The 16954-nt window shown below is 40.3% G+C and overlaps 1 protein-coding gene across 1 annotated transcript in view; it reads right to left on the reverse strand.

Moving 5' to 3' along the window:
* The window catches only part of LOC140235255 (uncharacterized), a 100669-nt gene that overhangs the window by 53220 nt on the left and 30495 nt on the right, over positions 1-16954 (reverse strand). The window lies entirely within an intron of this gene.

Raw genomic sequence — 16954 nt, forward strand, 5'->3', positions numbered from 1 at the left:
ACTAATAATGCAATCATTGCATATACTAGTATACATGTATGAGGGAAATACAGTAGTAACATTTTGAGGAGTTGACCTTGACCTTTGAACCCCTGACTATTGACCCATGACCCCTAAATTCCCTAGATAATCCCTGCCAGTCAGTACATGCATATGTACCATGTTCCATGAAGATACATTGAACCATTTGCGAGAAAAGTGATATTGCAACATTTTCACCTAACCTTTGACCTTTTGACCTTTGACCTTATGACATGAAACTCTCTCTGGAGAATCCTTACGCAGTAGTACATGTCTACACTAAGTTTCAAGAAAATTACTGCGGACATTGCATAGATATGGGGGAAATAGCAACATTTTTAGCATTTGACCTTGACCTTTTGACCTTTGACCTCTTGTCAATGTCACTAGAATCTACTCAACTAATTGTCCCATCATACATCATCCTTGGACCAAGTTTGGTGAAAGCTGCTTCATCCAGTTTTGAGTTATCACATAAACAGATAAATTTTAGGATTTGACCTTGATCTTTGACCTTTGACCTCTGTCCGATTTCACTGAAAAACTAATCAAGTAATTGTCCCATCATACATCATCCTCCAACAAAGTTTGGTGAAATTTGCTCCATACAGTCTTGAGTTATCGCGTAAACGGATACAATTTCATGATTTGACCTTGACCTTTGACCTTTGACCTTTAGCCGATTTCACCCAAAATCTTATCAAATCGTTGCCCCATCATACTTCATACTTGGACCAAGTTTGGTAAAATTCCAGTAAATATTACTCAAGTTATCGCGTAAACGAAAGCGGACGGACGTACGTACGGACGTACGTACGGACGTACGTACGGACGTACGTACGGACGTACGTACGGACGGACGGACAACCCGAAAACATAATGCCTCCGGCACCACTTCGTGGCGGAGGCATAAAAATGTAAAAAGTTTACACATGACGGACAATGGATGATGCATGCAGGACGCCGGACCAATTGCAATCGCAATAGCTCATCTGAGCCTTTGGTGTCTTGCACATCTACTGGGTGTTTCGCCTAATGAAATTATCGAATTCCCGCTGGGCACCAACAGCGTAAAATACCTTGCAAGTTAGCGGTAAACAACGCATGTATGTTACTCTGAAATCATCGCGATCTCGCCAGGTGACAGTAGCGTAAAAAAGGTTGAATGACGCATGTTAACCTAAATCAGAAAAAGAAACAAACGCATTTATTAGTTTGAATAGATCTGGGTTTGTTCATTATCACAATTCTTTCAGAATGGTCTTCCAGGTACAGATTTGCGTAAAAAGGATGACAACCTCCCACATTCAATCCTGTCGCATATTTTTCAAGAACGGTCGTACAAAACGCGAAGAGATTTTCGGAAGAAAATAAAGAACGCATGTTTAATCCATTTGGGCGCAACAATCATACATTGTACAAGATTACAGCCGAAATGATTCATGAAATCATCGCATTCCCGCTGGGCACCAACAGCGTAAAAATACCTAGCAAGTTACGGTAAACAAGGCCTGCATGTTACTCTATATATTTGTGCTGGTGTTTAGAAAAAGCTTAACAAACAAGAATTACAATAAAGAATTATCATTTCAGCTCCTATTTCTTCGTCGAATTCACAAATAATTGCCCTTTATTTTCTCAATAATAACGGTCAATAATTGTGTAATAACAACGCAAAGGATATGTTCTTAAGTTTCATTGATGGGTATAGACGTCATGCTTATGTTTTTCTTTGTTTTTGATGCGTACGGTTATAACGAGGTACCGGTTATAACGAGGTAATATCGCCGGTCCCACGGACCTCGTTATAACGGGGTTTCACTGTATTATTGCGGGCATACGGTATGTGAAACATTTCAAGTCAATAAAAAAAAAAATAGATAAATAAATAAATAAAGTAGTTTGAAAGACAAGATTTTGCAATGGAGTGACAGATCTACCAAACTACAAACTGCTTGACCAACCGATCATGCAGTGATTTCTATTACCCCCTTACATAGTTTGTGTGGATGGGGATACCAGAAGGCTGTTAAAATTCCACAACCTTCTGTGTTTTGTTTCATTAATTATTTTTTTTTTTCATTTTTCTGCTTCTTGACCTATAATCTTTACTTGAAGGCAAAACAGAGTGTCCCTTCAACTCTTCCTGAGTCTGGTGAGAACTAGTGTGAAAACAAGAAAAGTGCCAAAATGTGTTTCTCGCCCATTCGTGTAGAAGAAATTGATGTTTTTCTAAATCCTGGAAGTTCATTGACCCCACCTATCACCTTTGACCTTGTGGTGACCTTCAACTCCCCAAGGGACATTTAGTTTGCAGGCACAAACCCTTGTTGGTCGTAAAGGAGTCTGCGCCAAGACTACTACATGCACCACTTTGGCACTGTCCCATAGGCCCTGTGTTGAAGCTTCAGAGAGGCTGCAGTGTAGTGGTGCGTGTATTAGTCTTGGCGCATGCAGACTCCTATACGACCAACAAGGGTTTGTGCCTGCAAACTAAGGGACATTTACCAGCCAAGTTTGGATCAGGGATCAAAAGTTATGAGCCATAATCAAAATGCGCCATAAAAACTTAACATTGGGTCCTAAAAGTTCATTGACCCCTGTCTGTGACCTTTGACCTTATGATTGTAAGATTTGTAAGATTTGTAAGATTTTATTGACTCTATCGACCCCCTCTCGGGGTATGAGAGTACAAACATATTTACAATATATGAATACAAAAATATAAGTGATAATGTACATGTACGTGTGAAAATAACAGATATAAATAAATATGTTTACAAAACAAGGCGTAAAGGACGTTTAACTACTCTACCACTACGTGTACAAACATTCACATCTACTTTACTTTCTACAAAAATACTGTCTTTCTTCTTTGGTATTGAAGAGAACTGAAACATAATAATTCTGACAAATTTGGCTAGTTTTTTCAAATGGCAAGCATTAGTTGAATTGAATAATTTGGCCATATGTAATGCACTTGGTCTACTGGCCGTCAAGCTACTTGGTAAATACAATAATCTCTCTTTGTTGAAAAAGGGACAAACAAAAATATAATGAAATTCATCCCCTATATCATCGGATGAACAAATAGTACAATGCAATTCATCTGTCAGGCTTGCATCAAACCTGCCCTTATTAACGGGTAATCCATTAGATCTACATCTGAATTTACTTAATGTAATATAATCTTTCTTACACAAGACTTGTAAATACTTCTCTAACATCAAATTATCCTTAAACATTCTATAATTTGTACAGATTCTATTTGACCATGTTGCTGCTCTCCACTCTTGAATAAACATATCAAAAAGTCTAACTTTTGAGGTGTGTGAAATCCATGCAGCACTAAATCCACCCCCTTGTGCTAACCACACATTCCCTAGCCCTGCATAATAAAAAATATTTGCGATAGATAATAACCATTGTGATTTTGACGGGGAGTGTATGTCTCCTTGTAAATGCAGAAGAAATTTGAAAATGGTACATGAGTGTTTGGTTTCTTTTCCCTTGACTAATCTCAACCAGAATCCAATCATTCGACATTTAATATGGTTCAAAATTACTCCACGTCCAGTTTCACCATAAACCATACAATCAGGAGTACATTTGTTCACAAGCAAAATTTTTCTTAAGAATTTCCTATGGAAAATTTCAATTTGGTCTATGCACTCATAACCCCAGACTTCACAACCATAGAGTAAAACAGGTAAAACAAGATGATCAAATAGGTGGCACTGTGTGTCCACAGAGAGCTGTAACTTTTTAGCCTTGACCAACATGCTATAGAGTGCTTTTCTAGCTTGTGTGACTTGTTTAGAAATTGCCTTTTTAAAACTACCATTATAATTGAATTTAACTCCAAGGTACACAAAGTCATCTACAACCTCGAGTGGATCACCAGCATAAACGAATTCAGGAATTCTTCTAACCTTCCCACGGGAGAAAATAACAATTTTAGTCTTGCTTGTATTTACAGTCAAGCGCCATGTCTGACAATAACTATCTACAGCATCAAGAGCTTTTTGCAACTCCTCCGGAGTTTCTGCTAAAATTATTGTGTCATCTGCATAAAGAAAACAAGAAAGATTTAAAGCTTTTTTGACATTATCAGAATCCAGGTGGTAAGAAATCTCACTTTCCAAATATTTAAGTCCACCATATGAATTTCTTATGTATTCTTGAAAATCATTCAGATAAATGGCAAATAAAAGCGGGGAAAGGTTTTCACCCTGTCGTACACCAATGTTACAAGTAAAAAACTCTGACATCTCCCCCCTAACCGCCACACATGATTTAGCACTTTCATAAATATTCTTAATGACAGTAAACAATTTACCCCTAAGCCCCATCTTCAACATTTTGTACCATAAAGATGATCTATCAATTAGATCAAATGCTTTCTTGTAATCAATAAATGCACAGTATAAGCGTTTTTTATTTTGCAGATAAACATCAATTATAGTCTTCAAAACAAAAATATTATCAATTGTAGAATAATTAGAACGAAAGCCAGCCTGTTCTTCACCTAACATATTAGCTGCTTCGAAAAACTCTGAGATTCGATGATTCAAAATGGAAGTAAAAAGTTTTCCTAGACAACTGAGAAGAGTTATTCCTCTATAATTATCAGGATTTGTGTCTATACCCTTATTCTTAAAAATAGGAATGATAATCCCTATGCACCATTCAGTTGGAACAATACCACTGTCCAGTACCACATTAAAGAACTTTACCAACACATGAAGCATCTCTACGGGACAATTCTTAAGGAATTCATTTCTTATGAAATCTTTTCCACAAGCTTTTGAATTTTTAAATTTCTTAATCATTAATACCACTTCTTCCAAAGTGACTGGGGCATCCAAGGGACCATCTGCCTCAACAATTTCTGAAGTACCCATACTATCTTCCAGGCCTGTGGGCTGGTCCTCTTGGCTATTACCTAAACGACTAAAATGATTAACAAAATCCCCTAATGAAACATTTCCTGTTTTCTTTACTTTGCGTTCATTATTACTGTTGAGTAATTGCCAATATTCTTTCGGATTTGATGCCTGTAATGAACGGAGAGATTCATTCAAATCTCTATGAAATACCCTTCTTTTATGTCTTAATAAATTCTTATAAAGCTTTCCTGTAGACTCATAATGATTCAATAGACAAGTAACCCCTGACCTGCCCTGAAATTTAAGCTTCCTCTTTAATCGATTTTTAACATTCAAATACTCCTGACGGGCAGCTCTACATTCTGCATCAAACCAAGGCTGATGGTTGTTTTTATCCTTATTGACAGTCTCATTTTTGTTTATATTATGTCGAGATTGTCTCCACTTACAAATGCCAACATCTTGTGCAACACTGACGAACATATTGCATAATTGTGAGTAACAAAAATCAATACTATCTTGATTTGCATTCCCATCTAAACATTCCACATTTTCACACATTAGCTCAGCCGAGTCCTTGATTTTCTGTTTAAATATTGCAGCGCTGTCACTGCTCCACTGGAATAATAAATAACGTTGACTTTCATTAGGCTGTGAATCTAAAACTGCGTTGTCTACTGCAGCGTTTTGAGAATTGTTAAAAACAGTGTCGACATTCACAGCAGATTTAGAATTTTCCGATTGCAAGGTCACACTGACAGGACAATGAACATCTGACAAACATTTATCAAATACATCAATACTGAAATGTGTAATGCTAGAAAATAACTGGCGAGATACAATAACATAATCAATGGTGCTACAACCACCATTTTTGTTGAAACATGTGTATTTTCCGACAGACTGATCTTCCCCTATTCTTCCATTAACAATCCTGAGATCAAAACTTTGGCACACATCAATAACAGACTTTCCATTATTATTTACATGGACATCAGTATTATAACGAGTAGTTGGAATATCTAGGCCATCAGTAGTTACATGCATATCAGAGGCATCATTACAAAAGCCTAATCCAGTCTGATCTGTCAACACATCCTCTACATCTAAAAAATCATCAAGCAAACCCGTCCTGGCATTGAAATCACCCAGCAAACAAAAGGGTGCATCATATCTACTTTTAATATCAATAATATCCTGCACCAGGTTGTCAAAAACTTCATTAGAATGGTGAATTGATCCCTCACATGGCAAGTACACTGCACCAACAATAAACTCAAAACCTAAAATTTTACTATTTACCTTGACCCATAAAATTGATTCAGAAACTGTTGCATGAATTCTTTCAGAACAATTAAAAATATGATTCTTCATCAGAATACACATACCGTGAAACCCACCAAACTTTTGTTTATTGGAATATTTTGGCATACTATAACACTGAAAACCGCAAATATGAGATTGAGACAGATCTGGTGTGTCTGTTTTTGTCTCTAAAAGACAGATTACATCATATGCTTGCAAATGTAAGTCCAAAATTCCAATATCGAGTTTACTCTGCAAACCATTAACATTCAAACTTATAAATGAGATCTGGGTTAAATCTGTAGATGAAAGAGGGCCGGGTAATTCCTAGGTCGAAATGTCGAGGAAGAGACCCGACTGTTTCAGCTTGTCCTCACTTCATCTCCCCAAGGGACATCTACCATCCAAGTTTGGTCACAAACGGACATAGGGATCAAAAGTTATTAGCCATAATCGAAACGCGCCATAAAACTTAACATTGGGCCCTCAAAGTTTGTTGACCCCTATCTGTGACCTTTGACCTTGTGATGACTTTCAACTCCGCAAGGGCCATCTACCATCCAAGTTTGGTCACAAACGGACATATACATCAAAGTTATGAGCCATAATTGAAACGTGCTGTAAAAACTTAACATTGGGCCCTAAAAGTTTGTTGACCCCTGCCTGTGACCTTTGACCTTGTAATGACCTTGAACTCCTCAAGGGACATCTACCATCCAAGTTTGGTCAAAATGGGCATATACATCAAAAGTTATGAGCCATAATCGAAACGTGCCATAAAAAATTTAACATTGGGCCCTAAAGTTTATGGACCCCTGCCTGTGACCTTTGACCTTGAGGTGATCTTCATATTAGATAAATCGTGTAACTTTGTATAACCACTCTTTCCTCCAAGTTTGATTGAAATTAGAGTCCTCAGTAGACAGTTATTCAAGTTTTTGTAGCATTACGGATAGACGACGGACGGACGGACGAACTCCGCAGGCGATCCTAAGTCTCCCCGCACCTCCGGTGGGCTCGACAAAAAACCCTCATGTAGAAACTTCTATGAAAGAACTTGTGTACCTTGTCACGTAAGAGCCAAAAAGTAAAGACAACAGTTAACCTTATACCAATTTCATGTATCAAGCAATAACGGCAAAGAAATACTTTGTCAAATAGATAACAGATCCAACTAGAAATGTTGCTGCACATACCTCTGCCATAATGCATGGTTCTCCTTATAGGTCTACAGTACATCTTGACAATGTGTAATGACAGTCTCACAAAATTGGCAAAATATTAAAATGACACGTCACAAATGTTCACTTTCCTTGAACTAGGTTTATCTGGATGAATGGTTATATTGTCTATTAAAGCAAGCTTAATTTTTTCCATGGACATGCTAGATGATAGAGGATCATGCCGGATGACTTCACGGAGTCAACACGGTCATGCCGGAAACAGTACAGATGATCACAGAACAACGATCCGTGATGCCATCTGCTCAAGCATAAAAGGGGCTTTACCAAAGAGGAAACCATACAAAAAGGCTTCATCAGCAACCCTTGCCAGGTGGCTGAAGAATGTTTAATCTAGAGCCAGGATAGCCACGTCCACATCTTTGGCTCAGAGTTACCAAAGTGCAGCTAGCTCTTCTGCTTTTTCACATGGCGTCTCTGTCCAAGTTAGTTTGATGCCGGAACCGTCATGAGTTTCATTTTAAGCCCAATGAAAAACCAAATTTTGCATTTCAAGCATTTTCAGAAAACAAATCAATTACGGTTTCACTGTGGTCCATGTAGCAGATTCAAGTCAAAAGTAAAAACACAGCCGTAATACATACAAGTACGTAACACAGCTGCGCGCACGCGTAATATTGCGGTACACGGCTGCCGCGCCTGTGAATGAACAAGCCACCACTTACTGGGGCTTTGCGCATGAAGAGCGGCCGTGCATTAGGCCCATGGAGTTTGGTAGGTATTTCTATTGAATGTCATGTGAGGTGCTCTTGGCCAATCACAGTTTGATCTCATTCTTAGGTGTTGTATAAAACAAACATTGCTACTGAAGAAATTTAATATTTCTCATTCTCAAAGTCAACTACTCATGAATTAGTCTGACTAATCCCATTTCCTGAAATATTACATCCATGAAATATGTCACATATACAGTGTGTATAATTGCACAGAAATCCAACAAAGAAAATATAAAACATATCTGATCTCATTCACAAACAATCCTTAAATTCCATGGAGGTAAAAATGGGAAAAAGATGGACTTCAAAAAAGAACACAAGAACTGAGGGTCTCATACTCACTGCAGTATTGGAAATTCATCTTCCATACATTTTTGCAGAGTATCACCCAAAAAGAACATAGCAAACTTCAGGAGCTTTGGGGGACCTCCAGGAGGGGATGTTGTCCAATTGCACATTCTATCACACTGGCAATCATACATGCCAAACTTGTAGAAAATGGGACCATGCATTTTCAAATGGGCGATCAAAATGAGAAAAAACTGGCTCCCAATTTGGTTACACCTCCAATGGGTCCTAACTTGCCCCACCCCCGGGGGAGGGGGATGGGGGCACCTCCATCTGCCATGAACAAACTTGAAACTAGATAGTAACCAATGCACTTACGCAAAGCACAAAGCTCCATCACTTCTGGTTTGAGAGAAGATTTAAAGACATTCTTTAATTTAGGACCTTTTGTCACACTCGGGATGATACTTTGATAACAAGTTTGGTAAAAATCTGTAACAAGGTTTTCAAGAAGAAGGCGAAAATGTGATCCATCCCCAGATCCATTTTGAACATAAAACTGCAATCAGCATGCACTTACTCATAGCACAGTGCCATCATTTCTAGTTCTAGGAGAGATTTTTATTCTGTCATTTGGGGTTTTGGGCCCACTGCTCCCCCCCCCCCCTCCCCCATATTGAGCTCTATCACTTCTGCTTAGCTAGAGAAGATCTTTCGAGATACCTTCAATGGGGGATGAGCCTCCTGAAGGCCCACAAAGGGGTGGAGGTGTTATATAAATGGCACCCATTTTATACAAATTAAAATCCTATAACTCTAAAGGCCATGTCACACCTTTCCAGGCAAGCCTTGCGTGTGACTTGCAAAGAACAATTTTTACTACCCGGAGGTCCCCGCAGATGACTCGCACATGACAGTACCTAGCACATATCTCACCCGTAGCTACCTGGAGTTGCTCACGCAAGTCCTATTCACCCACAGCCAAGTTTAGGCCCTGTCACACCTTTCCAGGCAAGTTAGGCAGGCTAGTTGCGTGTGGGGATTTGCCAACACGCCGGACAATTTTTGAAGGTAGACAAGGATTTGGGCAAGTTTCGCATGCGTCTTATGAGCTGGACCCACGCTACTTACTTTCTACTTCCGTGTGACCTGCGCGTCAGGCTCATGGGTGGCGAGTGAGGGCTGACAACTCGGTGAAGGAATCCCTCGGAAGGAATTTGATATGGCAGAAGTCCTACAGAATGTCGTTATCTTGGCCGCATACGGGGACTGCGAAGTACAAGCGTGGGAGTTGCCTGCAAAGTGCTGCCGCTAAGGGCCTCCTACTGGTGTTCTGTGTGTACCTCTGGCAGGCAAACTCTGCAACTCACCCGGAACAAGTTTTGAGCATGCTCAAGGCCTTGTCATACCGTGTCTGGGGAAGCCTTGCGGGTTGATTTGCGGCTCACCCGGAAAAAGTTTTGGTCATGCTCAAAACTTGGCTGCGGGTAAATCGGACTTGCGTGCGCACCTCTGGGCAACTACGGGCGAGATACGGACTAGGTACTGTCAGGTGCGGACCAACTGCTGGGAGGTCCGGGTAGCAAAAATTTTTCCCCGCAAGTCAACCCGCAAGTCAACCTGCAAGGCTTCCCCAGACACGGTGTGACAAGGCCTTGAGCATGCTCAAAACTCATGCCGGGTGAGTCGTGGGGGTTTGCCCACAGAGGTGCACGCAGAACACCAGTAGGAGGCCCTTAGCAGCAGCACCTCGCAGGCAACTCCCATGCAAGTACATCGCAGCTGTAACGCAGGTACTTCAAAGTCCCCGTATGTCACTTGTAGCTGAAAATGGATCGGTTTCAAAGCTCTCACACAGGTCACATGGAATACACACAAATAGCAGGTAAATAGCATGCGTCTAGCAGTAAGATGCAAGTACGGAACTTGCCAACATCCTTGTCCGCCCGCAGAAAATTCCCCTGCGTGCTGGAAAATCTCTACTCGCAACAAGTCCATGTAGCTTACCCGGAAAGGTGTGACAGGGCCTCAAGGATGGTACTCTACATGTCAAGTTTGGTGGAAACTTGTAGTGCAGTTTTCAAGAAGAAGCTGAAAATGTAAAAAAAAAAAAATTATGCACAACTGACACTGAATGATGAATGATCGCTTGCTAATAACTATGCAAGCCTGTATCAAGGCTGGTGGCTGCAATTTGGTAATGCTGCAATTGGGTAACATGTGAAATGGGTGATGTTAATAATTCCAAAGGTTTGTTAATACAAAAACAAAAAATGAGGTTTGTTATTCCAAAACACACAAATTCAGCTTAACAAGACTTTCTAAAATTGGAAAATGAAACAGAGTTAGTTAATCTGAACATTTGCGGTGTTATTCCAAAAATTCATTATTCTCAAGGTTTGTTAATCTGAAAATGAAATAAGGTTCATTATACCAAAGGATTGTTTATCCAAAAATGAAATAAGGGTCATTATTCCAAAGGTTCAATTGTAGGAAAATGAGAGGTTACTTATTCCAAAGGTTCATTATTCCAAATACAAAATAAGTGTCCTTGTTCCAAACATAAGATAGGGTTCATTAAACTGAAAATTAAACAATGTGTGGTGAAGTCAGGAGAAATGGGGGAGGGGGAATCACCATTTCTGTTGAATAGTTTTGAGGGTGGGAAGGTGCTGATCCATCATGACCAGGGGCATACCCAGGATTCTTTGAAAGGGGATGATCAGGACAAGCATGACTGTGTGATATTTTTTTTTTCTTGTAATTGTTTCTACGTCATGCATAGACCATTCTGATGATGATGATGATGATGAAGTTGTTGGGGGTGGGGGACACAGAGAGGAGGAGCAAATTCTTCCTTTTTAATCAATTATACAATAACTACAGTCATGTATGACTGTATTGTAGTTCAACGATGTATTTCTTTACACATCTGTGTGCATGTTTGTGTGTGTTTATGTGTGTGAATATGTTTTCATTCAATTTTCAATGTGTAATATCCAACCATTTTTTAATTGCAACCCCGCATTTTGACACGAAAAGAAGTTTATTTCATTTTTGGAATTACAAACCTTATTACCGCTGCCAAGGAGATTATGATTTTGTCAGCATTGGTTTGTCTGTCCTTCTGTTTGCAAAATAACTCAAAAATGTATGAATGGATTTCGATGAAATTTGTGATTCTTGTAATCTTGATATATGCTCAGTTGAGATTGAATTGAAAAGTTGATGACACAAATAACAGATGATTACCTGCTGGAAGTGATCCAGGTGACCTCCTAGATCCATGAATTCTCCATGTTTTTTCTAAACGATTCTTCATCATTGGGACATAGGACCAAAAAGAAGGGGGAATTCAAATTGCAGGTATTTAAGGTGTGCATATGTGCATTGAGGGCACGCTCAAGGCACAGCAGGGAGGTTAAAACACTAAAAAGGACAATTTTCAGCATAATTTATGTGTCTGTTATCTAATTTAATGAATCCTTATGGGTGGAATCTACTTGGCAGAGGTTTGCACTTCAAGTGTTTTTCCAGTTTTATTTTTGGATCATTAACAAACCTTAGGAATAAGGTACCTTACTTCATGTTCATGCTAGCAAAACTTCAAAATAACATTCTATTTTTAATTTTTGGATTTATGAACCATATGAAGCAGGCAGCATTGCTCATTGACTGCATGGGGAAGCATGCAGACCTAAAAAACAAGGAGGCATGGCACCTCAGACCTTTCTTCCTGCAAAATACAGGAGCTGATCTGACACTGGGCTTCCCTCCTCTATCCTGTGCATCTACTCCTGTGGCAACAAATTCATACAAAAATGCTACACATTGTCAGAAATTTTGATTAGTGACTTCTCTGTGTATTTGGGGAGCAAGAATTACAACCTGTGACAACACTGTCAGTATAGTACAATTGTAGTCCCTATAAACTAAAAACATTCTTATACCAGCCTGGACAAAAGTTGATCAACATCCTCAGTGTTTCATAGTAATTCATCTATAGATTCAAGTTTCTTCTAATCTGTGTTTTAGTAGACATGGCATGAATGATAAAATGCATGTGATACAACTGTATATGGCATGAAAGTACATTGCCCTTTATTTACATAAATTTTGATGAAGCTAAATGATCATGACTACTAACCAAGGCTTTACATGGAAATATCTAAAGGCCATGTCACACCTTTCCGGGCAAGCCTTGCATGCGACTTGCGAAGAACAATTTTTACTACCCGGAGGTCCCCGCAGATGACCCGCACATGACAGTACCTAGCACGTATCTCACTCGTAGTCGCCTGGAGGTGCACACGCAAATCTCTTTACCCGCAACCATGTTTAGGCCTTGTCACACCTTTCCGGGCACGGGCTTGTTGTGTGTGTGGATTTTCCAGCATACCGGACAATTTCTGAGGGCGGACAAGGATTTGGACGAGTCAGAGCATGTGTCTTTAATACTTGCTGGACGCGTTCTACTTAAATTCTACTTGCAGGTATACTGTGTAACCTGTGTACCAGTCACGTGGGTGCTGACAACTCAATAAAGGAATTCCTCTGAAGGAATGGCAGAAGTCCCACAGAATGTCATTATCTTGGCTGCATACGGGGACTGCGAAGTACCTGCGTGGGAGTTGCCTGCGAGATGCTGCTGCTAAGGGTCTCCTACTGGCATTCTGCATGGACCTCTCCGGGCATCCCCGCGACTCACCCGGAAAAAGTTTTGGTCATGCTCAAAACTTGGCTGCGGTTAAATGGGACTTTCGTGCGCACCTCCGGGCAACTACAGGTGAGATACGCGCTAGGTATTGCCAGGTGCGGACCAACTGCGGAGAGCTCCGAGTAGCAAATTTGTTTTTCCACAAGTCAAGCCGCAAAACTTCCCCAGATATGGTAAATGAAAAGGCCTTGAGCATGCTCAAAACTTGTTCCGAGTGAGTCGTGGGGGTTGGCTCACAGAGGTACACGCAGAACACCAGTAGGAGACCCTTACCGGTAGCAGCTCTCAGGCAACTCCAACACAGGTACTTCTCAGTACCTGTAAGTTGCTCGTAACAGAAAACAGATCGGTTTCAAAGCTCTCAGGCAGGTCACACATAATACACGCAAGTAGAAGATAAGTAGCACGCGTCTAGTAGGTAAGAAACAAGCGCAAAACTCGCGAACATTCTTGTCCGCCCGGGGAAATTCTTCTGCATGCTGGAAAATTCCTCCTCGCAACAAGCCCGAGTAGCTTGCCCGGAAAGGTGTGACACGGCCTTTAATATTTGTAACCTTACACCAATGAGAGAACAAGGTCAGCCGCTCACCCGAGTATCGCAAGTTCACCTTCCATGCATTCTTGCAGATTCTTACCTGAGAACATTGGAAACTTATGGTGGGGGTAGCTTTGAGAGTGGGGGCATGGTGTCCATTTACATATTCCATCACACTGGTAAAAAAATACCTACCAAGTACACTGTACTTTATAGAATGTTGGATTATGCAGCTTGGGGAAAAAAGACTTAAAGCCCTATCACTTTTGATTAGAACTAGAGAAAAATATTATTGAATATTCATTAATTTAGGAGGTTTGGACCCCCTGGGGCCCCCAAGGAAAGCATGGTGCCCATTCAAACACTTTGAAATCTTATCCCCATGGGAAAGCTACTTGCCAAGTTTGGTGAAAATCCATTATGTTGTTTTCAGCAAGAAGATCAAAATTTAGGCCCGCATTTGGATTTGGACCCCCCCCCCCCCCCATCCCATCCCACTTCCTTGGGTCCCAAGGGGGTGGAAGGGGGGGGGGGGTAGGGCACCGCCGATTTTCCCATGAACAAACGTGAAACAACAGTCATCAATATACTGACTCATTGTATCAACTTAGCTCAATCACTTCTGGTTCCAGAGAAAATCTGTAAAGATTCCATACAGGAAGGGGGGGGGTGGGACCCCTGGGGCCCCCAGGTGGGGCATGATCCCCATTTGATGGAATTGAGATTCTATCCCCCTAGGGATGCTACCTGCCAAGTTTGGTGAAAATTTGTGATAGGGTTTTCAAGAAAAAGATGAAAATTTACAATTTCGGTCCAAATTTAGGCCTCCTGGGGCCCCCCAGGTGGGGCATGGTGCCCATTTGATGGGAATGAGATTCTTTCCCCTCTAGGGATGCTACCTGCCAACTTTGGTGAAAATTCATAACGGCATTTTCAAGAAAAAGATGAAAATGTACAATTTGGGCCCCATTAGGACCCCTCCCCACCCCCCTCCCCTGGGTCCCAAGGGAGGCACCCCTGATTCCGCCATGAACAAACTTGAAACTACAGTCATCAATGTACTAATTCATAGTATTAACTTGGCTCTATCACTTCTGGTTCTAGAGAAGAAGAGTTTTTAAGATTCCTTAATTTGGGGGGGGGGGGTTGGGCCCCTCTGGGGGCCCCCCAGGTGGGGTATGGTGCCCACTTGAACAAATTGAGATCCTATCCCCCTAGGGATGCTACCTGCCAAGTTTGGTGAAAATCGGTCAAGGGGTTCTCAAGAAGAAGATGAAAATGTGAAAAGTTTACGGACGCCGGACGAAGAGCGATCGCAATTTAGCTCACTTGAGCCTTCGGCTCAGGTGAGCTAAAAAAACAAAACAAAACAAAACAAACAAACAAACAACACTATTTCTGGACTTATACCTGGTGGAATTATGGACAGAATAAAAAAATTAAGCTAAATAATGGTGACATTATGTGATGATTGAAATGTCATTATCTGCCATTTAACCCAACTGTTAAACTGCTATCATTTCTAGCCATATCATCAAATATCATCAATGCACATTCCTAGTTGAAAATGTGATAGTTTGGCCATGAATGTAACATACATTTACAACCAATCTAGACATGGCATATGTAACAGTGGTCAATAGAATTTAAGGGCTAACTATTTTTTCTGACTAGTCAATATCATAATATTCAGTTGAAAAACAACAAATTTTCAAAGAATATCATTTGACCTTTATATGTTAGTACATGGATGTCAGCCCAATGTTACATACTAGTACAAATTGATACATTCGCCTAAAAACTTTAAATTGGCAAAAATTCTCACGGACTGCTTGTTTGAAGCACTTTTGAGGAAAAATTGTCTCTCATTTAAGAGTTTAAAAGATCATATGTGACTGTAGATCACAAAACCAACAAAAAGACACACAAACTGAGGCCTGCTTCATAAAAATTGAGCATAAGTAACTCACTCTCAATCCATTTGTGATTGACTGCAACTTGCGATCAATTGCAAATTTGCATTTTATAAAGAACTTTGAGATTGATTGCAAGTTGCACTTAATTTTAAGCAATTGCTTGCAAGCAATTGTTTATGCATACAGCCCAATGCATTCACTTGATAGCTCCATACTAGTTAAGTGAAACATTGCTCCAGCCCTAGCAAAAGTGTGCTGTGTGCAAAACCCACAACCCGCGGTGGGCAAAAGGGAGAAACAGGGCAAAAAACTGTTGAGAGATGGCTTTAGAAAATGGGCCAAATGCACAAAACAACAAGCAATTGCTTTAAGCACAAGCACAAGCTCATCCAGCAAAAGGTTTAGTTCAAGCAATTGCTTAAATCCATATGCATAACCTTTTGCTTGTGCTTATACCTTTTGCTTGTCCGGCACAAGCAATTGCTTGCGTTTTCAAAAAAAGGGACGTCACGCCTGTGCGAACACAAGAACAAAGGCGAGTGTGACAGCATGTATTTGAAAGGGCTTGTGTGTGCAGAAACATTTCATGACATAGCAGAAGAGCTATGAAATGACACTCATATAAATGCACACACAGATGCACACACACACGTACTGGCCGATTCTCATCACTGCTTATAGTAGCCTGGATCTGCCAGATCGCACGTGGAGAGAGGTCTCCTTGCTCTCCACCGAAGTCAGACATCCTACCTGTTTTTCATCACATTTTGAGTGCTAACTACTGGACATTCCCGTTGTTGAAACAAAATAGTTTCTTACACTACTTAGGAGTAATTTCTTGTAGATTTATACTACTCCTGCACAAGTGTGGTCTTTTTTTTATGAATATGAAAATGATAGGCAAAAGCTCAAGCTCATTGTACAGAGCTTGGAAAATCGTAAGCAATTGCTAGCAAGAACAAGCAAAAGGTATGTTTTATGCATACGTTTTTAAGTAAATGCTTGGTCTCTAAGTAATTGCTTGCGGGCAGCAAGCAATTGCTTGTGCTTGCTAGCAAAATCTTCTGCTCGCAATTGCTTGTTTTTATGCATACGGATTTGAGTAAAAGGCTAGCACAAGCAATTGCTAGCGTTTATGCATCTGGCCCAATATATATCAGCATTTGCGCTACGAAATTTTCTACCAGAATAACATATATCAAAGAGAAGACGTTAAAGAACTAAAAAATGCAGAAAAAAAAAAAAAATCTTGTGGTTTTTTTTAAGCCACTCCAGCATTTTTGTACCGATTATGAAGTGACCCTGTGCAACTTCCACCTATATCTG

The sequence above is a fragment of the Diadema setosum genome, chromosome 11 (assembly GCF_964275005.1).
Source record: "Diadema setosum chromosome 11, eeDiaSeto1, whole genome shotgun sequence".
Lineage (NCBI taxonomy): Eukaryota > Metazoa > Echinodermata > Echinoidea > Diadematoida > Diadematidae > Diadema > Diadema setosum.